This window comes from Psammomys obesus, unplaced genomic scaffold (genome assembly GCF_907164565.1).
Source record: "Psammomys obesus unplaced genomic scaffold, mPsaObe1.curated_primary_1811, whole genome shotgun sequence".
NCBI lineage: Eukaryota > Metazoa > Chordata > Mammalia > Rodentia > Muridae > Psammomys > Psammomys obesus.
Genome location: NW_026590142.1, coordinates 794,025 through 821,142, shown reverse-complemented (window position 1 = coordinate 821,142; position 27,118 = coordinate 794,025). Strand labels below are relative to the sequence as shown.

At 37.0% G+C, this 27,118-nt stretch overlaps 1 pseudogene; it reads right to left on the bottom strand.

Moving 5' to 3' along the window:
* The window catches only part of LOC129676272 (kinesin-like protein KIF18A), an 87,158-nt pseudogene extending 77,899 nt beyond the window's left edge, over positions 1 to 9,259 (bottom strand).
* Positions 9,260 to 27,118: the final 17,859 nt, after the last annotated feature.

The window sequence follows — 27,118 nt, the reverse complement described above, 5'->3', positions numbered from 1 at the left end:
ACTGAATGAATTCCACAAAGGTAATTTATAAAATTATCCTTTACATGTTATTTCTGGCAAATAATTTATTTCCACAATTCTATTCAGTACCATACAGAAGTCATTCATTTCTTCAAATGAAGAAATCCAGTTACATATGCAAACACTTAATATCATATTCAGTTATCAGAGTATCATATGTTAAATACCTATAAAATAATTTTTGGAATGAATTAAGCTGGTGTTTTACTTTAGCTTACAAAAGAAGGCTTAAAATAGCTTAATATATTAAGCCAAAGAAAAAAACAAAGAAAACAGTATCAACAGAGATTTCTTTTTGTTTTTTTTTAAGCCAAAGGGAGAAAAAAAAATCTCTAAGACAAAAGGAAGCTTTATGACAGAAAGAACATCTGGACCACTAACAATCAATTTTTTCTTGATCAAGAATCAAGAGTGTTAATTATCTGTGACAAACCTGAGGAAGGCAGTCTTAGTGAAACAAGACTTGGAATATACTGTAGAAAACACCACAAAAACTGAAAATTATAAAAATGAGATACTAGTATGTTATTACTATAACCACTGGATTAACTAGTCTTTTATGAAAGACAAATTAAAGCTTCTTTCCAAGGCATAAGGAATGCTTCTTGGTCTGAAGATCTGCTAAAAAACTACACACAATTCTCAGGCTTCATGCAGTTCTAACACTTTTATACTAAGGCAAGTCTCCAGAAATTGCAGTCTGTTAGAGAGGTCAGCAGTGAATATATTTGTGAGTACAAATGGTGAGAAATCTGCCATCAATCATAAGATGTGCTTAATAAAACTGAAAAGTGTTTATAAAGCTAATAATAATTGTCAGGAGCCATGACTCCAGCAGCCTGCTTTGATATTTAAATCTCGGTGGAGAGATGGCTTTTAGCAGGCCTTTACTAAGGGCAGAGAAGAACTTGCAAGTCCATCTCCTTTTGTTTGTGACTGCAGGTGGGATAGCTTGTGAGGGTCACATCTCTTCCTCAAGCTCCTTGTGCAAATTAACCTATTGTTCTGAGATGTTTTACTGGCTAAAAGTAACTCCTAACAATAAAAGAGGTCAGAAGGCTGGAGGCAGAGGAGGAGGCAGAGACTTGAGACTTGCTGCTTACTGCAGCAGCCTGCCTTTTGCTGTGGCTGTCAAGTCTGGACCTTCAAAAAAGGTTTCCTGTGTGCTGTGTTTTTATTTTATTAATATTAATCCTCACTCCCGACTCAAGAACTGTTCAACTCTGCTGGCTGGCTCCAGCAAATAATACCCTGAGAAGAGAAAATTTCTTAAGAGATAAACCATATATAATGACTATGTGTCAAAGAAAGCCTACACTTCAATCTACTGAAGTCTCAAAATTATTGGAATTCATGTCCCTTGAACTTGATTGTATTTACAAAATAGACAAAGTACATATCCTTTCAAAAGTAAAACTGAAGTTAAATAGAAAAGTTAGATTTTAAATTGAAACAAGTACCTGTGCAATTGTATCCATTCAGAAAACTATGAAGAATTGGCTTGGTTGTATGTTCAAAAACTTCCATTTGAGTTAATGTTTCATCAAAACAGCATCAAATAAAAACTTAAGATCTTTATTTTGTTTTTTAGTGATATCAAAATTTGTAGTTTTGGCTGTGAAAAAACTGACTTCTTCATGTTTTGGATAAAAAACGAGTATATGTTTATCCACAACATGTACCACTTTACGAAATGCATCTGCCTTTTCTTTTGTGTTCTCAGGATGCACACAAACAACTACTTTCATGTGGTGACATAATCTTCAGTGTCAGACATTTTTTAGTTATCTTGATTCCTGCTTACATGAATACCTGGGTAATTCTCTGAAATTTAAAAAAAAAAGGTCACTATTCTTTTTACTTAAAACTGTCATGTAATAGTCATTTAAAAGGTAATTTTTATGTCCCATTCTCCTAGGAAATGTATTACTGGGAGAAATTTAAATATGTTGCCCTATATCCTTAAACATTCCCCCCAAAATGGCACACTTATAATAAGACCATGGTAAGAGTTTCTTGAAATACCAGCCTGGTGTGGTGGCACATGCCTTTAATCCTAGCGCTAAGGGAGGCAGAGATGAGGGGATTTCTGTGAGGTCAAGTCCAGCCTGGTCTACCAAGCTAGTCCAGGACAGTGAAGACTACATAGAGAAATCCTGTCTCAAAAACCAACCAATCAACCATCTAACCAACTAACCATAAAAATGAATATCCTGAAATATCAATCAAGTTAGCAGATGCTGAGACTCATAACCAAACCTTCAGCAGAGTGCAGGAAACCATATGAAAGAAGGGGGAGTTAGTATGATCTGGAGAGGACTGGAGCTCCACAAGGACCAACTATATTTGGGCACAGGGGTCTTTTATGAGACTGTTTCTTCAACCAAGGACCATGTTTGGATATAATCTAGCTTGGGTGTAGCGCATGGTAGCTCAGTATTCAAGCGGGTACCCTAGTAAGGGGAACAGGGACTGTCTCTGATATGAATTCAGTGGCTGGCTCTTTGACTCCCCCCCTCCCAAAGGGGGAACAGTCTTGCCAGGCCACAGAGGAGGACATTGCAGCCTGTCCTGAAGATACCTTATAAGCTAGGGACAAATGGAAAGGGAGGAGGACCTCTCTTATCAGTGCACTTGGAAAGGGGCAGAGAGGAGATGAGGGAGGAAGGGTGGGATTGGAAGGGAATGAGGGAGGGGGCTATGGCTGGGATACAAAGCAAATAACCTGTGATTAATATTAAAAATAAAAATTATTTAAAAGATAAGAAATAATAGTAAAAAAAAGAAACTCAAATACTAGAGCTGATTATGATTTGATTTTCATAATGGCTGTAGCACAGTTTTTAATTTTGGATCAGAGAAATGGGCAGGAAAGGATCTTGTGAATTAGGGTAATAATGGGAATTTTAGCTTGGAAACTCCTTTAAGTAAAAGCAATCTTGTCTGATGGTCTCTTGGCAGTGGAACGGGATGCGCCCCAGCAGGTCTCTACCTGCATCTCAGAGATACACTGGCTTAGTTCTGAAGGTTGCAGTGACTAGCTAGCACATTACCTGAAGAAGAGAGAAAGAGTATAAGTACACTACTTATTCAGAGGTCCTAGTCTCTGATCTCGTAATGACAAATTTAAAGAACACCAGTAAATACACACATTGTGCACAGGAACAAAAGGAAACCAACAAAGACCAATAACTTGAAAAATTCAACTATCCCTGAAACAACCGAGAATCCAGAAGTCATGATACTTCCACTTCTGCAAAATGTACACACACACACACACACACACACACACACACACACACACACGTACACTTACTTTTACACCCCACTCCCTCAAACAACATTTAAGTAGGAACTATTTCTTCTGCTTGCAGCATCCCTTAGTTGCCTCTATTTCTATGTATATGGTTGAGGTCTTGTAGTCTTTCCCCTGCCCTGTCCACATTTAGCATTTCTATTATGATGTCATTTTCGGTTGATATTTAGGCAGTCCCGATGTGAGACATTACAGGTGTAGCTGACATCATTAGGAGACAATCTTATAGCAAATCTCTTGATCCTCTAACTTAATTCCAGCACTTAGAAAGCTGAAATAAGGATAACCTATGCCGGAGACCAAGAATCCCAGGCACGTAGTCACGACAGATGCTGGCGCCGGAGGCTGCAATTAGCTTTGACCACCTGGATAGATTGCTTCCTGAGACCAGGAACCACACCCCCACCTGACTCCCCCACCTGATCCCACCACCTGATTCCCCCACCTGACCGGAATCACGAGATAGTCTCCCATCCTTCTCCCTCCAATTTTTTACTTCCTTATTCTTTGAGCTTAAAAGCAAAAGCTTTGCCCCATAATAAACGGGACTTTGACAAGGAAAACTGCTTGGTCCTGTTCTTCTCTCTCGCCCATTTTTCTTCAGGCTTGGCCCTCTTCGAAGACCCCATGAATTACTAGTCCCGCAGGCGAGTACAAACCTAGGCCAGGCTGGGTTCCAGAATGAAGAAAAGGTTGGGCATGTGATACACTTTTGATCCCAATTTGGGAAGCACAGGCAGGGAGATCTTGATAAGTTTGAGGCCAGCCTGTTGTACAAAGTGAGTTCCAGTCAAGTATGGCTGTTTAGTTAAAAAAAAAAAAAAGAAAAGACAAGGAAAAAAAAAAATAACACAAAGCATCTGGAAGAGAGCTTGAGGTGAGCTACTTAATGAAGGCCCACACCTGTACCTGTTGGGTTCCAGTCTGTGAGCTGCTATGAGGAGTTCAGTCCTTGATATCCCTTTCTCCAGTTACCACACCCTTTAGTAGCACATCAGAGTATACCTGCATGAGACTGGGTTTGTGAGGCACCTGTGCACTCAAGATGTTTGCCTCAGATGCCCTGTCAAAGCCTGCTCTGTCTTTGCTAAGGTCATTCAAGTTATAGAATCAGCCTGTAACTCCTGAAAATAAGCAAAGAAAACCCATTAAACTAAGTCTTTTTTAGAGCCCATGCTGACAGCATAGTTCTCAATATTGGCATCACAAAGAAATGAATGTGAGGGGATGGATCTATTACATAGATCTATTACTTAGATCAGTTTACTCAGTCAACAATAGATATATGCCAAATATCACACTGTATTCCACAAATATATCCAATTATTAACTGATAATGACAATAACAACAAAAGTAGGAAATACTACTAATTGAGTAAATATTTGAAGGTGAAAAGCACTATGTAGAGATTCTGAGATGTATTTTCATACAAAAAAATGCCTAATTAAAAAAAATGTTAGGATGGTTTTGGTGTGTGAGATAAAATAAACTGAATAGTTTTAAACATAGGGATTAAATAAATGAGGCATATACTCTGACTAAAATGCTTGACTAAAATATCCTGAAATATGTACAGATAAGATACTATGATATAGCCCAATCAACAAGAGAGAAATCATGCCTGATACTGAAAACTTAATCAACTCCTCAGGGCTAGTAAACTCATGGATCTTGGAAGAACACGTACAATCACTTTACTAAACCAGTACAATCCTAAGTACATTATAAATATCTTCTATCCACAAGTCAGTGTAGTCTTCACATGTGATTTGTTTGCCATAGATGATGATTATGAAACACTACAGTCAATCAAAATACAAAGTTATGGAGTCAGTCCCAGTGGATACATACACAAAACAATTACCACATTGAAGGCTCAGTGATCACTGAGGAAGAGGTGGTGGAAAAATCATGAGGGGCAAAGACACAAGGAGTGTGCAGTGAGACTGTTTGTGAGAGACTAAAACCACAAAGCCTCACCAACATGACTACCTAAACATCAGCTGAACAAGGATGATAAGGAACATGCTATAGCCTAGCAGGCCTCAGCCCTATGCAAAGAACTCCAGGCAACTAAGGACAAATAGCAGGAGTTGATGCTCCTTCCATATGGATTCTGAGGATCAAGTTAAAGTCACCAGGTTTGGCAACAGGTGCCTGTATCTGCTGAGCCACTTTGCTGGCCCATGCTTATATATTTCAGGAGGCAAGTACAGAAGTCTGTGAGAATGACAAGCTTGTGCAGAGTGGAGGGTGATGGAGCTGCAAGGCTACTTTTTGGTATGGTCAATTTATTTAAATCATTTATTTCCTTTATAACTGTTTAGTTTCAAACACCTAGATGTAATTTTATCTGTAGAGCCTAAGGAATGCTCAACGAAATCTGCTTTCTTGTGCTCCAGCTAGAGAACTGAGAGGAATAGGAAATAAGATCAATCTTTCTTAAAATCTACAACAGGTTGAGACACAAATTTACATTTGTCATTATACTTCTTAAACTCCTTTAAGAGACCGTAAAAAATTCTTCCAAAAATGTTATTTGAATAACAGTCTTAAATTACCTACAAAAATTCCCAATTAGCTTTAAACTTTTTTAGCCCTCATTAAAGATCTTGAAAGCTTGGTCTGACCCATAACTAGTTTTATCTTTTTACAAAACAAACGATTAATCATATTTTTAAAGAATCATGTATTTTACTACTTACTGAAAACAAGAATGAACCTAAGACTTGTGCCCTCCCGTACAACTCCACTCACAGTCCAATTTTCTTAATAGAATTCCTAGGGCAATAGAAAAATCAGAATGTAAAGACCAGGCACTATGATACATTTGTAGTTGCAGCTTCTGGGCAGGCCGAGGGTGGACAGATTAAACCCAGGTACTGGAGACCAGTCTCTGTAACACTGAGACCACCAATTCAATGAGAAATGTATTTAACATGTTTTTGATCAAAACTTCATGTGCTTTTTCAAAATAACCCCAAAGTGCAGAAATATGTATAATGTAAACAAGTACAATGTGTGTGTGTGTTTTATGTCTGTGGGCACATGCATAACATTATTCAATGTGGAGGTCTGCAGACAAGTTATAGGAGTCAATTCTCTATCACAGGAATCTCAGGAATGTACTTTTACCCACTAGACCATGTCACTGCTCCCAGAAATATAGTTAGTTCTTAAAGGTAAAAAAAAAATATTCCAAGTATAATCAGAAATTAATGATATCACTCCTACTATATTAAAGTGATGTTTTCTTGTTCTAACAAGGGATCGGTATCCACTTGATTCTGTATCAAGTGTGGAGACTATGTTTGATATGAAACAGTTATTGTTGTCTGTGGAATGAAATGGTGGTTTGTAAATTCTTTTTGGATGGTGCTCTGAGGATAGTATAGTCACTGTTCAATTTTGTCAGATTTAGTCTTAAATGGTATATTGTTAAAGTAGAATCAAGCCAGTGGTGAGATTTTTTTTTGGTGGGAATAGAGCACCACAGAATTCCAATCCATTCCAGAAATAGTGGGAATAAAGGGCATAATGAAGGAGCTATAGCTGGTAATATGTAAACTCAGGATTAGAGTAGATGGTATTTAAGAGCCTTTCCTGCTCTGAAATTGTATGATTATTATGTATATTAAGAGAGAGAAGAAGAAAAAGAAATGCTGAAGTGATTGATAGTAAATGGGATTGTTATTTTATACCTCTAGAGTTCTCAAATATATAATTAACAATTAATAAATAAAATTATATAAACTACATAGAACCCAAAAGGTAATTTACTCTCGTATAGACCCTGAGAAGTTTCCTCATAAAAATTGAAATTATACTCAGTGGCTGACTCTTTGATCACTTCACTCTGAGCTGGGAGCAACCATACCAGGCCACAGAGGAAGACAATGCAGTCAGTCCTGATGAGACCTGATAGGCTAGGATCAGATGGAAGGGGAGGAGTACCTCCCCTATCTGTGGATTTGATGAGTGGCATGGGAGGAGAAGAGGGAGGAAGGGCTGGATTGGGAGTGAATGGGCTACAGCTGGGATACAAAGCGAATAAACTGTAATAAATACACAAAGGAAAATAAAAGTTAAAAAAATTGAAATTACATACTTAAAAAAATAAAGATATTTAGCTGGCATTAAGGATTATATAATTCAAGATATGTTATTATACATACATTATATAATAGCTGCAGCAATGATTTAATAGACTGTCAACATGCACTCTCCATCCTGTGAATTGTAATTTAGTTTCTATGTTTGGTTTAGTATCTATTTCCCCACTTCTCACCAAGTAGTAAACACTGCTTTCCTCTGCAGTGTGTTTTCCTGGAAACCACAGTGCTCAGCAGAATTTGGTTTACTAAAGTGGGAGTGAAGTATAAAATGTAACTATCGATTTTTAAAAATTTTCTAATATCACACAAACTATTCTTAATAAGTATAATATAAAGACTTGCATTAGGTCAATATGGTGATAATCAGTAACGGTGATGATCATGAGTTACTCTCAGTCAGGATTATGGCAAGTATTGCATACACCTGTCATTCAACCCTCATAATACTCATGCAAGGTTGGTTTACAAACACAGGGACTTCTGTTACTACTAATGAGATGGGCAGTGGGCCCAGGTACAAACACAGATTTCAAGACTAAGCAATAGAAAAGACCGCTTTGAAACAGGGGTAGAGTTGTAATGACATAGCTATGAATTATTTCAAACTCAAGAAAAAATTCTGATCCAACGCTGCTGAGAACAGGAAACTTCCCTCATTTACAGTTTTTATCTGGCTTAAACCTTCCTGAACATTAACTTTAGCGTCAGAGCCACTGAGTTGACCGAGTTACAAATATTAGGGTGGACTATATAGATTTTTTTTTTCTATTAGCTTTCATAGGATTAACTGCATAGTCACTTTATTGTGTCTTTGTTGAGTTGAGGTGTTGAGGTGTGATTATAGTGAGACAAGATGCCCTGGAAAATGAAAAATCTTTCATATCTGTAAATACTGATTCAATGAGAATACCTCTCAAGGCAAATCATTTTACTAAAATATTTATTATGAGACACTGAATTAAATAGCAAGTACTATTTATCATTTGTCTGGATTTCGTATTCTCTAACATCAAAGTTTAAGAAAACCTTCCAAAATCCAAGGTGGGAAATGGAGGATGTGGGATGACATCACCAATAAAATTAGTTCCAGTCCAATAATCCCTTTTCTTATTATAATGAGCAGCAGCCAGCTTTGAGTTTTTGTAAGGGGCAAGACAAATGAGCTCCTATGGCAAAGAGTTGTAGAAACAGCAGAACTTGGGGCTGCTTCTGGCCTCCAGGTGGGCACTCAGGGCCGGTCTTGCCCGATGCTACACGGGCTCCGGACTGACCAGAGCCTCACTGCACAAAAGCTCCTCCCTTGACAGCAAAGCCCAGAAATCCCCGAATTTGCAATCCGGGAGGAACTTCACACTTCAAGAGAGTCCTCAGTCCAAGTCCGGGAAAGAGGCCAGCTACCCTTTAAAGAGTCCAGGTTTCTCTTGGGGCTCGAAGGCGAAGCCCGGGACCCAGGTGCTGGGAACCGCTGGCCTCGTCTTGCACACTCTGACAAGCAGTTAGTTCTTCCAGCTGCAGTACCAAGGGGACCCTCGTCCTGCATCTCCCGCCGAAAGCTACTTTGTCCGCGGACTTGACCGCAGACACCAGATCCTCCGCTCCGGTGACCCAAGAATCACCCCGCGGGTCCCAGACACAGCGTCCACTTCACCCACCTAGAAGTGACAGCGACAACTTGGCAGAAACGGCTTCCAAGCTCCTCAGACACTGCCACAAATTCAAAGCCAAGCCAGCTTCCCCAGCTTTCCATTTTATTGGCTGCCCTTTTGCTGACGTCATCACATCGGAAGTTGCCCTAGAGCATCGCATTTTGGCGCCCCTCGCAGGCTGCAGGGCAAGCTGCTTTTCCTTCTGGGAGCCTTGGCAGAGGTGGGCGGAGCTAAGGCAGAGGTACAGGTGGGAAGCAGCAACCTGGGATCCCTAGTAAGGCCTCAGACCCAGAGCTTGAGGCTTTATGGGCTTTATGGGCATGATTTATGGGCTTTATGGGCATGATTCTCCTAGGGGAAAAGGCGGAGTCTGTGGACGAATTAAAGGGGTTGGGGTAACTTTGTTCTTTTCCTTTTCTGATTAATCAAGCTTCCAAGGAATTAGATCTCATTCTATGGAAGGTGTGGGACCTCCACCTGAATTAATTGGGAGTCCAGGTCTTCTGGCTGCAGGTCCCAAGTCTTTTGTCAGGGCTTCCGGGTCTGGTACCGTTATTGCTTATTGAAAATATTTGATATCTGAAGGTGTTTAACGTGCTACAAGTATAACATTACAAAATAAAGTCATTTACCAATATTGGGCTGGGACATTATTGGATCAGGTGATTCTTGTTTCATGTTATATTATTTCTGAATGTATACTTCAGAAAGTGTACTGCCAGGTTCACGGGAGCCTCAGAGACCACCAGGAGATGACTTGATGCAATAGCAAGAGAGCTTTATTACGAGAGCGATAGAACTTAGGACCCAAGTCTCTACTGACATAGCAGTAGAGAAGTGAGATCTCGAGCCCTGAGTGCACAGGGTTTTTAAAAGGAAAGACTGTGATCAGGGGGTTTCCATGACAGCAAGCGGGGAGGGGGGGCACAGATTTCTATGACAGCAAACAGGGGGGGCACATGCCTTGACGTTTCAGGATTAGGTAAAAGTTAGAGGGCGAAGTGACCTTCTCTGAGGCACATAATCACAATGGCTATTATTCTAAACTATATCTGAAACATTGGGGAGAATTTTCCCACCTGATTCTCAACTGATTCCCATTGATTATTGCCAGGGAGATTGTCTCTATTTCCTATGAAGCATTTATTCTGTATTATTTCCTGGAGGCTGTTGCTAGGAGAGTTAACTTTATTTTCTGCCAAGTGTCCATTCTGGGATATTGGTACCTGAATTCAGCTCCCAGTCAAGATGGCTTTTTATTTCAAAATGGAGCTATACCCAGGCTAACTTAAATTCTTCAAAATGCATGGAAATACTTTTAATAAGATAATTCATTTTCAATTTGGAAGGATATTTTATGCTTTATATTATCTGTGTAGTTGGCTAGACAAGCCTCCCGAGCTGACATTTTCAGCCCTTCAGAAAAATTTAGTATTACGATCTGAATTTCATTGCCATTGTTTAGATGACTATCCATTTAATAAGCAATTATTAATTGCAGAATTTAGGAGCATATAACTACACAATGAAGTCAATATCCTTTCCCTCCTGAAGTTTAGATTCCTCCTGCTGATTGAATATCATTGAAAATAGGATGTTACAGTGCAGAGCATTATCTATCAGTCTATCTGTCTCTGTCTGTCTTGCTAGGTAGCCTTGGCTAGCCTGGAGCTGTAGACATAGCTGGCCTGGAATTCACAGAGATCTGCCTGCCTCTGCCTCCAGAGTGCAAGGATTAAAAATGTGGACCACCACACCTAACAGTGCAGAGTTTTGCTAGTGGAATTTGTGCTTAAAACCCATAGATTATGGACAATCTTTACATTTATTGAAAAAACTCAGGAGCATTGCAAATTATGTATCATTAGTGGTTTATGAATTTTTTTGAGCCCTAGATAGTGCATCAGGTTTGACTGGAGTAATAACGGGACAAGAGAACATCATGCTATTTAACAAAATGAAAAAAGGGGGTGGGGAGGAAGAACCATAACGTCCCAAATGTTGAAAGAAAGTTGAAATTTTCACCTTTGGTTAGATGTATGAAGCCATTACAAAATTAATGTATTTTTCTAGTTGACAGAAGAAAAAATGAACGTTATATTTAAACTTGCATCAGACATCAAAAAACATTAAAAAAAAAACCTTTAAAATGAATTTAAACTGGCAATGGTGAGATTATATTTTCCCAGGAAGATCTTTTGGAACCCTTTGACCCACAATATCCTTTCACAGGATATTGAAAGGAAGCAGTGGAACAAAAGGGGGACATACCTCAGTTGCTCTGACAGAGGAGGGCCCATCAGTCCTTTCTTACAAGTTTCCCCGCATCCGGGACCTGTGTATGCAAATCCAGGTTCTCCTGCATTTTAGCGTCGCTGCTGGCCCAATTTAGAGGCTGCCTCAGGTGAGGAGAAGTTGGGTTGGCAGTTCCTAGTTCTGTGTTGGATACGGTGTTCTTTTGGTGTAGGGTTTGTGAGAAATGTGGTTCCCTTCTCAGCAGAAGAAACTAGCCCCTCCCCCAACTCCCTCGGGTGTTCTTGTCCGCATAACTTTGAAGATCTCCAGCATTCCCACTCTTCCCTTTGAAAATTGCCTAGGAAGGGCTGGAATCACTTGACTAAAGGGTGCATTCCTCCCCTATCTACTTTTCTCTGCCTTCCTTCCCGCCCCTAGGTCGTGTTTCTAGTCTTAAATTTACTTTTGTAACATTTCCTCTCTGGGAAAACTAAACATGGTAAGGGTTAGCAGTCCAAAGGAAGTACTCTTTATAGATATCCGTTTGTATCTTCACTATTAAAAGAGTAACTTGGCCAATTTTGTGGTCTCCACAGTTTAAACCAACTTTGCTCATGTAAAAAAGTTAAATGACTTACCTACAACACAGTGCATTCTGCTTTAGAGGCTAGGTTTACTGGCTGGCAGTAAATTAAACCATCTTACAAGATTTCAGAGGGACCTGGTTTCTTTGGTAGCAGACTGGTCTACAAAGAAGGAATTTCCTTTACACTTTGTACTCAGTTTTTAGGACACCATCCCAGAAAAGTGGGATACTGCAAATAATCTGAAGACTACAAATAATCATTTATTTGTGACCCTTTCTCCATGTTCACCTGGGTTACAAGATAGTTAGTTCATAATTTTAAAAATTATTTCCTTGAACATGGTTAAATGGATGCATAAAATTTGAGTACAATAAAGAATAAAATGCTGGTGTAAACAATTTTGTGTTCATTTTAATTTGCTTTTCCCCCCAACACCCGTTGTTTTGCAGTTATTAGAGAATCAAAATCCGGACATGGGCTGAAGTAGTTAAGTAGGTGTACTATTGAGGACATGAGTTCAGTTTTCAGCACCCAAATTCTGCTCATCACTGTCAGCTCTGGGGATACTGTGCCTCTGGCTTCTGTGGGTACCTGCAAACATAAAATGAGGTTATTAAAATTGGACACAAAGTGCAGGTTTTTTACATATTCCAGATTTCATCCTTTTCCCTTGTACATTGTGTGCCTTTTATTGGTGATCTCACAACACTGTTCCTTTTAAGTAGAGCAAAGCAAAGGTATAGGAGGCTGTTTCCATCAACAGTATAATTCATGGGATACTGTACAAAGTCAATGTACTGTACCATTACATTGTATGGTAACAGTAAATATTTCCATTGGGTTATGTTTATAACACTGAAGATAATAATTTCAGGCTCTGAAAATAGGTCTTTTGCATTATAATTACAGTTATGGCTCTGGCTATGTGGCAAGCTATTTAGTTTCTTTAATGGGAGATATAGGAATCATTATACTTAGCTCCAAGAATTATGATAAAGATTGAATGACGTGGGAAGATTTTTGCTTAGAATTTTTGGCACTTAGAGCTGCATAAAAATTAACTATTATTTTGAAAAAATTTAGATACTTTAAGTTAAAGGGTAGTTGTGCTTCATTTTTGTTAGTTATCTAGAGAACATAAAGAATAATTAACATTTGTTTAATTTGTTGGTGCTTAAGATCTAGAAATATTCTTTGAAGTTTTATTTCTAGTTCCTCTGCCACTCTGCATTTTCATTTTCACTATTTCTCACTGTCACATAATCCACCAGATTATTTCTAAACAAATTTGATGTATTATCCTTAAGGTAACATCTTCATGTTCTGCCTATATATAACATAGTTATATACTTTTGTATTCCATTCTGTTTTAGTCAATACATATGGCTAACTTTCTATTGCAAAAGAAAAGGTGGACATTTATATGGGTATTGTTTCTTCAAGTATTTTGAAAATGTGGATTTAGTGGGGGCAGTCAGACTAGATTGATAAAAACCTTTATTTTGTGAAGTCTGAAATATATTCATTCATCTGTGTTTTCTCCCTCTCCCCTCCAGTGAAACACTTGTTAAGGACTTAGTGTTATTTGACTTTGTGAATATGGAATCATAGGATTTATTCCTAAATAACTCTTAATCCACAAGAAAGGAATAGTGGTGACAACTGGGTATTTATCACGGAAGTATTACAAACATTGTCTGAAGCTAGTTGGGAAAAACACAAGTGCTTTAAAAAATTTTTCTGTTACCATGCTTCTGTAAGTATCCCTTTATCTGCCTTTAGAAGAATTTCAAATTGGAGAAGAAAATAAGAAAGTTTGAGAAATTTACAGGCTGTATTACCTGTTCTTGGTTTTAGGGCACAGGAGGCCACACATTCAGAAAATGTGGCTCTGGGTTGTAGTTTAGAGGTAGATAGTGAACTTAGTGTGCATGGGTCTATGGTTCAATGTCTAACACCAACCAGCAAGCACCCCCACCACACACACTCATATACACTCACACACAGACAGACAGACACACAAACAGACATACAAATACACACACCAGACAAACTAAAATGGCAACTATAAAATGCCCAAATATAGCAAGCTGTTATGATATGTGGCTTTAATTACAGTATTTGGGAGGCTGAAGTGGAAAGCAAATTTAAGATTATCTTAGGTTTCACAGCAAGACTTGTCTCAATTAAATACGAGAAGAAAATATATCTTAGGGTTTGATTGTTTTTGTAGTACAAGTAAGCTGGGTTTAATCTTTAGGACTGCAATGGGGGGGGGGAAATGAGTACCAAAACATTCCCAGTGTTTGTGAAGTTGTAGTTTAATTTGGTGTGTACTTCAGGGATCCACGTTGTGCTGAGGCAGTCTTGTCAGAGACTGTTTTGGAAATCTGTAAGATTTTCACAAAGTGATTATGTTTTTTTTTTGTCTGGTCCCCATGTTTACTCTTTTCCATGGTCAATCTTTTCAAAGATAAGTTGAATATATTAATTTAGCACTGTGAGAACAGTAAATAAAACAACATGAAATTAAGGATGAACTAGACCTAAAGTTAAATGTTTACATTTCCTTTGGTGGTCTAGCTTACCTTTTATAGAAGACTGGGTGAACCCTGGCTATGATAGCCATAATCCCAGTTTACTTTTTAAAGTTTCTATTCTTTAGAACGAATTAAATTGAAAATATATTGTAGAAAATGAGTTGCTAATTTTCACATTGATGAGGGTTGAAAATTGATCATTTTAGAATTCATAAAGCCAACAAAAAGTTGTATTTATTTAATTAATTAGTTAATTGATTTTTCTAGTTCAGATTGACCTCTTCAGATATTCCTTCTGCCTTAGCTTTCTGAGTTCTGGAATTGTAGCTATAGTCATCATGCCCATAGAGAATTACATTTAAATATGTGTGTTCACTTGGGTTTCTTTTTTCATGTAAGGAAGTCAACTTCACTTGCTTAGATGATGAGTCTTAATTTTTCCTTTGTGTATTTACCCCAGGTATTGTACCATTAAAAGAATTAGAAACTAAAAGTCATCATATTTTAATCTTCTCTTGTAGATTTCTTGACCTACAGAATGCTTTGATATCCATATTTTTGTAGAATGTCCAAAGGATTGTTTTCATACTTTGTGGAGTCTAGTGCATTTAGTTTAGGTGTCTGTCTCCAAACAATGAACACTACAGAAGCAATGCATACTGAATATGAAACCCTGGAGGAGACAGCTTTCTGTGGTACCCAGAAGATGTATAGTTCCGAAGAGAAAGATTCTGGAGTCATGGCTAAATTACATATCCCAGTAATGGTGAATGAAGTTGTTCATTGATTAACACCACAAAGAAGGCAGGTGAGTTGATTTTCTAAAATTATTTCAAATTTTCATTAAGTTACAATGTACCTATCATAAAAGTCAGCTTTTAAATATGTACAATTGAATATTCTTTAGTGTATTGATGTGCAGTCACCGTTGTCATTTTGTTTAGGAATATTTTAGGACATGGATAAACCTCATGTCCATTGGCAATTAGTCTCTTGTTTACTTTTTTGAGACCTTGAAAACCACTAAGGCATTTTATGTCATTTTGGATTTGCCTAAAGTGTGTTTTGTACTTACATCCTTTTACTTAATGTGTTTTAAAGATTTACCCATGTAGCCTGTGCTTTTATTATTTTTATTATTTTATTATTTTTATCCAACATATGAACCCTGGTGCAATAAATGAGATGCCTAGTGAATTCTCTCTCTCCCTTCCTCTCTGTGTGTGTGTGTGTCTGTCTGTCTTTCTGTGTGTGTAATAATGCCATGTTTTTTCAGAGGATTGTTTCAAGACTCCAGGAATGCTTGAAACATGGATAGTGTGAATATTTATTATATATACATATATGTAGTGTCTATACCTAATAATTCTTACTATTAACAACTTCAGCAATCAAATTTTTTTCCTTATTAAATCATAATCTTTTACCTCTTCACTTATTTTTTTTTTACTTTACTTTGGTATGTCTGAATTGCCAGTATCACAATTCTTGCATTTACATACCATTTTTTAGTACATCAAAGGTTTCTGACAATAGATACCATATATAATGTGAAAACACTGGACAGAAGATAATTCATATCTTAGATGGGATGAGAAGAATAGTCTGGCATGAGGTTTCTTCATTCTGCTTAATGGCTGGACAATTTAAAACTTATGAGTCATTGACATCTGGGAAAACTTTTTCATGTGACTGAAATTATGCAAAGTGAGATGGCAGATATAGGAAGACTGAAGTGTGTGTATGTCTTTGTGTATGCATGTTCATATAATGTAGGGATGGAGGGTTGGAAGGCATGGGAGAGCATATATGCCAAAGGAAGACAAGGAAGGAGTGAGAGAGGATGGAAGAAAGACAGAAAGATATTAGAGAATTGGCATATGCCCATTATAGAACCCTTTATCTTCATGGGTGGCTGATAGGCTAGAGACTCAGGGAAGTACCTGCTTGAGTACAAAAGAAGTTTACAACTTCTAATTTTTGTGGAGATCACTCTTTGTTCTATTAACTTTTCTCTCTCTCATATTATGCAACAAAATTTGCTTTGCTTAGAGCCTGCCAATTTAAATATTACTATTTTTCTAAAATCACTTTCACAGAAACTTTTAGACTAATATTTGACCACATTTTAGACACTTTGACTTGAGATTAATCATCATCTTTATCTTACTAATAGTTTTGTTGGTAGGATTGAATGAAATTTTGTACTGAATACTTTAAGAACTTATAAGGAGATTACAGAAATGTTAGACAATGTAATTCAGAAAGAAAAAGATAATCTTTTACATTCATTAAAGATCAAAAACTATAATAAAATTTCTTCAAATGTCAGCTTAATACTGATATTTTTATGTATTGACTTCAGAAATTTTATATATATATATATATATATATATATATATATATATATATACTATATATATATATGCGATATATATTTTAAGTTCATTCTTTCATTTTAAAACTCATTCCTAAGTCTGGGGGTGGTGGCTTACTATGTTAATCTCAACACTTGAGAGATAGAGCCAGGTGGATTTCTATGAGTTTGAGGCCAGGACAGTAATAATAATAATAAAGGAAAAAAGATCACACATTGCTTCTTTCAGTATATGTGAGACATGTTGATTAGTCTTAAGAATAAGGTTTCTAGAATTATATTTAGCTTGAACAGTACATACACAAACACACAGAATTCTTGCCTTATTTATTTATTTATTTATTTATTATTTTTCACTAGAGATTTCTTTAAGTTGGATCAAGTAATCTAGACTGATTGGATGTTGTTCATTTACCAGTGATAGGGAGTATATTTGTTTTATCATAAAAGTATTTTATACCTCACCCTAGGCAATATATAATTAACAGAATTTATCTGGCCTTTTTGTTTTGTTTTTGTTTGTTTGTTTTTGTTTTTCCAGATAGGATTTTTCTGTATAGCCCTGGCTGTCCTGGAACTTGCTCTGTAGGCCAGGCTGGCCTCAAATTCACAGAGATCCACCTGCCTCTGCCTCTGAGTTATTAAAGTCATGTATCACCATCGCCTGGCTTATCTGGCCTTTTCAAAAGAGTTTATGTGTGTAATGTCTTTAGGTGAATGCTGTCACATAGCAGCAACTTTAAATATATGTAAATGTAGATTTAAATACATTCACAAAGGGTGAAACTTTCTGCTGAATAAAACTTCATCTAATGAGATTTTCTTTATTTCCTATAGACACTGATAACGGAAAGATAACCCATGCTAAGGTACAATTTATGCATCTTAGACAAAGGGCTGGGAAATGATTCTCAATGTACTTAAAGTATATTGAAATGTATATGTTGTGTTTTGTGCATGCAACATACAAAAGAAAAGTATAAAGTGGAGTGTGTGAGTGGCTTCTGATTGATCTCTGGATCTTAACAATAAAAGTACATGTCAATTTGTTGAACTCTCCTGGGAATATCTAATATAGACTAGAAAATGAAACCCTCCTGACTCTCCTAGTAAAAATGTACTATATTTTCTTTTTTTTTTTCCTGAAACCAAGTGGAACAAACTTGACTCAACACTATTTCATTCTGTTCATGTTCTTGGGAAAAATGTAATCCTGGTTTATTTTGACATTTCCATTGTTCTGATTTCAGTTTGATATTACAGGAACTTTTAATAGAAAGTTTAAGTTTGTGAATTTTATTTCAGAAAATTTTCAAGTGAGCACACATAGAGATAATGTCATTTTTACCTTTTCAGCTGTCTAGCAGGCAGCTTTATTAACTATTTCCTTAATCCTCAAATAATAAATAACTGGTGACAGGCTTTAGACAGGAAAGGTCTTCATCACATCCAGAATCCATTATTTGCTCCTCTTCATCCTGTGCCTTCTCCCCAAATCATTTTACCTTGCAAACTATGAGTCATGAATTCACTTATACCTAGCACCCTCTTAATTATTATTTTCTACATCTTCTCCTTCAAGAGTGAATTTAGAGCTGAAACTTTTGATCACACAGGAACTTACAGAAACACCTTGCTTTAAGTGAAGTCTCAGGGAATGTTACAGTTACTTCCCTTTATTTAGTGTTTAAAAGTGCCACCCTCAAGAAGCTCTTGATTTTGAAAATTTGCTCAGAATTATAGCTAGGTTTGCAAATATAATAAATATATTTCACAGTTTAAATTTTAAGGATAAGAACTCTTATCTTTCACTGCTTAGGTGGTTCAAAAAGCTAAATGAATCACAATTTTCCTCCATATTTACTTTTGTCAATTTTATCAATTGAGCTATCCAGACCTTCACTATTGTCTATTTTAATTGTTCATTTATTTGATTCTGGGAGTCAGTCCTAGGGTGTGGCAGATTGTAGGCAAGCACTATCCATACCACTTTTTTTTTATAAGAATTTATTAGTTGACTAAAAATTCTTGTTTCAGAAATGTATTATTCTAGGCTATATTGACTAATTTTCATTATTCAAAATCTGGAAATAGTGTTATCTTACCTACTTTATGATATGATAGCACCTAGGATTATTGGGGACTTATAAGTAAGCTTACTAGTAGTGTTTATTTGCTCAGCATCTTATGGCTTCTGTCACAGTGCTAAGTTATAAGGGAAATGGTCAGGGAGGAGAGAAGATAGAGTTTTCAAATGTACCTCTCCAGTAATTTTTCTAGATATATTTCACTTCCTAGTAGGCTTTTACGCTACGTAATGATCACTAGATTGAGTTCATAGATACAGTGAGCATCTCCATGGTCCAATTCTGTCTCAGTAGCTGAATCAGCCCAGGATGAAGCCTGAGACACCAAGCTTACTGGAAGATGCTTTGTATCTAAGCAATAACCCCTTCCTAGCACAGTGAGTTCTGTTGTGTGACATCTTGGACATGTGTGTCTTGGTTGCAGTGACATATCCTGTGCTTAGTCCAAGGATTGCTACATATTGGTTTCACAAATGATGGTTTATGTGGATAAAGCCAAATCAGAGGACAAATGTGTGGTAAAGAGAAGAATGTCCCTTTGTGCTAAGGTAGCTTGTCTGGCTTTTATAGAATTTCAGCCTTTGTGTGGCACATTTGTCTTATCAAATAACCAAGGGAGATCTGGGGAGGAATCAGAAACAAGGCCACCTGAACTGACAAGAATAGATTATGATGGCTCAAGTTCAGTCATAAATATTTCACAATTTAAAAATTTTAAAATTTAATAATAATTTTTATAATTACTGGATTTGCTAAAGTTACGGTACTAACTGTGTAATTTATCATTTCGTTCATATGTACATGAGTGCACACATGCATGACCACAGTACTGAACACTAGACCTGACTGTCAGTCAACCACTCTCCCATTCAGACTAATTCCTAGAATTCCCCAGTTTCATAATTCCTTTATAAAATCGCATTTCTATTCTTGTAGGATATATAATATTAGCAGCAATTTTTTACTTGAAACTCCTCTATTTTAAATGGAGAACAAACATCAAAGAGAAAAATGATGAAATTGTTTTCTTTCTTCAAGTGCTGGAGGCTTATGACACAAGGAGGAGGTTGTTTTGTTCAACCCTGAGTTCTTAGAGTTATTAACTTTTGCAAGACAAGTCCAGCAGTGCAGCCTGGCTTGGACTACACTTATGTTTTCTTTAGAAAGTTTAAACTTCAGATAGAACAAATTATCAGGAGTTAGTGGATTTATTTCTTTAAAAAATGATGTAGGTTTTCTGGGGCATTTTTTTTTCCTTATTGTATTCTACCTTTGAAGAATGTTTTTCTCTTAAAAATATCATGTAACACATTAGGTAGCCTTTGTGTTCAATTGTTTTCTGAGTGTGATATTTCTAAAGCTAGCAGGCAAAGAGCAAAACTTCCTTTTTCCATATTCTTTGGTAGGCTTCCAGCAGAAGTTGCATCCTAGATTAAAGGTGTGACATTACAACTCAAGATCCAGAATAAAAGCCTGTGTCTTCCCATCTCAATATCTGAATTAGAAGTAGATCTTCCTACTTAAGCAAAAATTTAAGCCAAAAAAAAAAAAATCTCTCTTTGGTGTGTCCTCTATTTTTGGATTTTAATTAATATGGATAGATATAGTCAAGTTGACAACCAAAAATAGCCAGAAAAGGATCAATATATAAATATATATATATTACTTATATCTTATTTAGAGGTTACACAATCACATATGAGGTTTTACAACATTTTTCTTTACCAGTTAATGTAAACTAAAATATATGTTATAGTCCTAAAATATTAATGAGTGATAAAACTGTTTACTTTGGATTTATCAATTACTGTTTAGATACAACAGCAAAGGCACAGGCAATGACAAGAGGAATTGATCATTTGGACTTGATTACAATTATAATTTCTTCTCTATGAAAGACACTGACAGGAAATGAAAAACCAAGCCATAGACTTGGGGAATGTACAAAAGATACCTATGCTAAAAACACTGTTCTCTAAAACATCTAAGACACCCTAACAATTCAGCAAGGGAATAGACGAAGACCTCAGTGTACATCTCATTAAAGAAAATGCCGACAACAAATAAACCTGTGAACAGATGTTCCCACACTATATGTCATCAGGTAAAAGCAGAATGAAACAGTACTGAGATACAACTACTATTGAATGAGCATTTGAAGTACTAACTGTTGACAGGATAAAGAATATCAGAAGCAGCAATACTTTGGAAATGCTCGAAGATAGTCATAGAGGAAGGGAACTGAGCAGTTTCTTACAAACCCATTCACACTATTGCCATACAATTCATTCATCACTCTTACTGGTATTTCCTCAAAGAATATAAACATGGCCACATAGAAATCTGCATAATGATGTTTGTAGTAATCTTATACATAATTGTCAAAATTGTAAGGAACAAAGATATCCATCAATAATACATTGAGTGTATTGTGCTAACTCTAGACAATGTAATATTACTCAGTGCTAAAGTAATTATGATGTAAAGAAGAGAAGAAACTCAAGTTCATGTTACTTTGTTGTATTAAATATAAATGGCTGTTGGGCTATAACACGTTTATTATTAGCCCAAAGATTATCACGGTGGTATTATTTAACCTGCACAGACACCTGTTAGATTTACAATTGCCTTATTTATCTTGGGCAGGGCAGATATTCCTACATATTCTATCTGAATCACTTCACCACCCATGTCCCAGCCCCTATCCAATGCCATCCTTCTTAGTCATTCTATCTTCTATCCATCCATGATCTTATAAATACTTGCTTTTATTCTTCATCTGGGCCTTTTCATGCCATTATTGGAGTCCTTCTTCCTGGCTGCATCCTGGCTAACCCATCTAACCCATGGAGAACCCTCTTCCCTTCTGTTTCTGGTGATTCTCTTTGAAGCCCTGGAATCTTATCCATGCCTATCTCATTCTGTCCTGCACAGGTATAGGCTATTTAATGAACCAATCAGGCATAATGTTTTAGGCAGGTTTACACAAACAAGGATGGGTGTATCCTGTGGGCAATAACCAAAGCTTGAGGGCCTGTAATTAGCATTAGAACAACCTCCAACATTACTCCATATAGGAACCAATTAGAAAACATTCTTTAATCCTAATGTAAAGTATGGATTTTGTGTGGCAAAGACATGTCAATATAAGTTCATCATTTGTAATGAATTTATCAAATTGTGAGGCTGATATTTGGGGTAGCTACATATTATGTGAGCAGAGACTGTGTCTTTTCCTCTTAATGTTGCTAAGAATACAAAATTGCTCTAAAAATTAAATGTGTCTAAAAATCACTGGTCCAAACAGAACAAAAGATAGTGAGAAAAATGATATCTTTCTATTTAAAAGTCATATACATGTACTGAATTTTAATTATTTAAGGACCAAATTATTTTGTTTCAGTAGAGAGTTCCTTAGAAAATAGAACTCAATTATATATGGAAAGCCCACAGAAAAGAAGAAAGAAATAAGTGAGGTTGTTCTATTCACAGACATTCATATGAGTCTTCCTGTAGACTGGTTACTGTCTATGTAGGTCAGCACTAGACCTACATAGTATAATCATAGCTCTTGCACAGGGTTAGGTCCACTGATTCTCTCTTCACTGTTCTTCTGAGTTCCATATTGTTTTTGTGAAGAGTGATAGGAAGTGTACCTTGACCTCATAACATTTTACTTTACTTTCTTCTCATAACAAAACTGCTGGGCTTTAAGTAGCATACTTAAAATGTTATTTTATAATGAACAAAGTTGCAGAGCCTTCCAGTGACTCATCTTGTTATGTTCCCTGGATCCTCTGTGTCTTTTTTTCTTTTGTGCTTGAGTATAAGTGACTTTCTCCTTTATGTGAAACAAATGCCATTCATTTAAAGATTTTTGATTTGCTTGCTGAATGTTGTTTCAGAAAGTATTACATTCATTTTTGTAGCTGCTTAATTTTTTTTTGCTATTTTATTTTTTGTAGCTGCTTATTTTATCTCTCATTCATAAAAAAGTTTTTTTTGTGGCTAAGATACTTTTCAATCTTTGAAAAATCATTGTAGTATATTATTCTAATTTAAACATTTATTTTTATCTGTGTACTGATTGTTTGTGATATGTTTTTTTATTTTATATATCTATAATTAAATTTCCAGGCAAAATAATTTTATACATTTTTTAATCCACAGTCTAAACTGTAGATAGTGAACATATTCATAAAGATGGAATAATTTTTACTTGAGGCCAAGATAATGCTGTGAAGACTAATATTAATAATAGTATGATAATATAAGATGATACCATTGCAAAGGACATTCATACATTATTGTGCATACTTTTCATTAGCACTGAGTGCAGAAGTATTTTGTAAAGAGAGTTATGTGGATTATACAAAGGAGAGTAACCATCTCCCATGTTCCTGTTCTTTTAGAACTGTATAGTAGAAAATGCTATTGGTTAGATTCTAGTACTTTTGTTTTTTAATTAAAAAAATTTATTCACTTTATATCCTTTTGTATCCCCAACCCTCCTCCTCTTCTTCTCCCACCCTTCTTCTCTCCCTCTCCCCTCCTTTTTTCCTTAGAAAAGGGGAAATCCCTTTCCCAGCTTATCAAGTTTCAACAGTACTGAGCCTGTCTTCTTCTGTAGCCTGGCAAGGCAGTCCAGCCAGGGTGAGTGATCACAAAACTGTTAAGTGAGTCTGTGTCCCATGCAGTCCCCACTTCCCTTCCTAGAGGCCCTGCATGAAGCCTAAGCTGCCCATCTGTTACATCTTTGTAAGGGGCCTAGTTCAAGTTCATACATGGTTCTTGGTTGATGCTTCAGTCTCAGCAAGCCTCTGGTTAGCAAGATCCTGGTTAGTTGGCTCTCTTGGTGTTCTTGTGGAGCTCCTGTCACATCTAGTCTTTTTCTCTTTCCTCCCACTGTTCTACAAGACTCCCTATGCATCACCCAGTGTTTGGCTGTGAGTCTGGGCATCTGTTTTGAAGCACTGCTGGGTAGAGCCTCTCAGAGGGTAACTCTGACAGGTTCCTGTCTGCAAGTTTAATAGAGTATCATTCATATTGTCAGCGGTTGGCACTCTCCAATGGGGTGGCAGAGGGGGCACAGAGAGTTAAGAGGGTGGAGAACAGACCTGGTGAGAGCACAGGCAAGAGGACAGAAGGCCTATAGAGAAAAGAGAAACTGAGGGTGGTGGTATCCCTGTGAAAGCTGGAAACAGAAGTCAGGGTAAGCTCCTAGGAGGATATGAGGGGGAATCAAGTAGAGGCCATAAAGACTGAAGGGAACACCAACCTACCCACAAAAACTTTAACTCTGTCTACAAGATGTGCAGAGAGAGCAGAGACTGAGGGAATGCCCAAACAATGCCTAGCCCAACCAAAAACTTACTCTATTGGAGAGTATTTCTGTTTTATATGAATACAAAGTTGCCCCCCACCCACAACTATGAGTATTAATGCTCAAATTCTAATAGTCAGCCTATAATACCTTCAGGGCCTATGTCATGTTCCTTATTCACTTAAGACAGTCAGTTTGATTAATAACTCTTGAGACCTCACCAGCCTTCTGTTGTTTGAAGCACATTGTGCTCTTCTTGTTTTCATAATCCTTCCAGACAATTCTAGGCTTACTTCATAGGTCATCACTCTAGATTGATCTCTCATAGGCACTTTTTATTTGTAATGAGAAATTAGGATGAAAAATTGCTCAAAGATTGTTATATAAGAACTAATCCAGTAGTAAAAAAAAAAAAAAGAGTGGTATTTCCAGGACTCTTTAAAAGGATGGTTTGAAGGAACAGGTTATTAGTACTTAGAAGGGAAAGCTACTTTATGAACTGCTTTTACCTTCCTTTCTTTGAGTTTTCTTTTACCTATCTATCATAGTTCTGGGGTCGATTTTACTGTTGTTTGAAAAAATGATGAAGCAATTAAAACTCGGTCTTCGAATTGAACCTAGGTCCTCTGGAAGAGTGGGCTGTGTGCTTAACCACTGAGCCATCACTCCAGCCCCTTGAATTAAACTTCTGTGTCATTTGGTTAGTTCACCACTATGATTAAATGTGTGTTCCTCCTCATCTATTTCAAGGCTATTTCTGGCAATTCTCTTTTAAAACACCTGGATGTGCTCCTTTGGGTTACTTTTTCTTTTACATTTTACTAATTTCTTTCACTATGATTTTTTTGGGGTGCTTAGTTTGACATTCAGTGATTCCTATAGCTTTTTAAAATAAACAACAATTAGATAAAACAGTAAAAAAGAGTTGGATTTCTATCCCATGCTTTAAATAAATAATATGAACATTTTAACATTTTGAACTATTCATATGAAACCAACTTTTTATTTTTTTGGAGATAAGTGTGGGCTTTATTTATTTATTTATTTATTTATTTATTTATTTATTGACCAATGATAAAATAGAATCTTCTGTTTTTTTTTTAATTTTATTTTTTTTCTTATCAGTTACATTTTATTAACTCTGTATCCCAGCCGTGTCCCGATCCCTCATTCCCTCCCAGTCCCTCCCTCCCTCCCTCATCTCCACCGTGCCCCTTGCCAAGTCCACTGATAGGGGGGACCTCCTCCCCATTCATCTGATCCTGTTTTATCAGGTATCTTCAGGACTGGCTGCAAAGCTCTCCTCTGTGGCCTAACAGGACTGCTCCTCCCTTGGGGGGGGGTGGGGAGGCCAAAGAGCCAGTCATTGAGTTCCTGTTAGAAATAGTCCTTGTTCCCCTCACTATGGGAAACCAGTTGGTTACTGAGCTACCACAGGCTACATATGAGCAGAGGATCTAGGTTACATTCATACATGGTCCTTGGTTGCATGTCAGTCTCAGAAAAGACCCTGTGCCCAGATATGTTTGGTCTTTGTGGAGCTCCTATCCTTTCCCCATCAGACTAACTCCCCTTCTTTCTTATGATTCCCTGTACTCTGCCAAAGGTTTGGTCATGAGTCTTTGCTTTGAAAACACTGCTAGTTAGAGTTTTTCAAATGCGCTCAGTAGACTCCTGTCAATGTTTAATGTGCATCCCATCTGTCTTTCAAAACAAGGATTGATAATCTTACCCCATGTCCGCTCTCTTGATTATCTTTTTTAGGTGTATAGATTTCATTATGTTTATCATATCTTATAGGTCTATATAAGTGAGTATATACCGTGTTTGTCTTTCTCCTTCTGGGATATTTCACTCAGGATGATCTTTTCTAGGTCCCACCATTTGCCTGCAAATTTCATGATTTCCTCCTTTTTGATTGCTGAGTAGTATTCCATTGTGTAAAAATACCACAATTTCTGTACCCATTCCTCCGTTGATGGACATCTGGGTTGTTTCCAGGTTCTGGCTATTACAAATAAAGCTGCTATACACATGGTTGAGCAAATATCTGTTTTGTGTACTTGAGCAAACTTTGGGTATATACCTAGCAGTGGTATAGCTGGGTCTTGAGGAAGCACTATTCCTAATTGTCTTAGAAAGCGCCAGATAGATTTCCAGAGTGGTTGAACCAGTTTACATTCCCACCAGCAGTGGAGGAGGGTTCCCCTTTCTCCACAACCTCTCCAGCATGTGTTGTCCCTTGAGTTTTTCATTTTGGCCATTCTGATGGGTGTAAGGTGATATCTCAGGGTCGTTTTGATTTGCATTTCCCTGATGGCTAATGAGGATGAGCATTTCTTTCAGTGTTTCTCTGCCATTCGATATTCCTCTGTCGAGAATTCTCTGTTTAGCTCTGTTCCCCATTTTTTAATTGGATTACTTGGTTTGCTGCTTTTCAGCTTCTTTAGTTCTTTGTATATACTCGATATTAGTCCTCTGTCAGATAAAGGGTTAGTGAAGATTCTTTCCTAATCTGTAGGCAGGCATTTTGTTTTGATGACAGTGTCCTTTGCTTTACAGAAGCTTTTCAGTTTCATGAGGTCCCATTTATTGATTGCTGCTCTTAGAGCCTGTACTGTTGGTGTTCTGTTCAGGAAGTTGTCTCCTGTGCCAATGAGTTCTAGGCTGTTCCCCACTTTTTCTTCTAACAGATTTAGAGTATCTGGTTTTATGTTGAGGTCTTTGATCCACTTGGACTTTAGTTTTGTGCAGGGTGATAAATATAGATCTATTTTCATTTTTCTGCATGTGGACATCCAGTTGGACCAGCACCATTTGTTGAAGATGCTGTCTTTTTTCCATTGAATGGTTTTGGCTTCTTTGTCAAA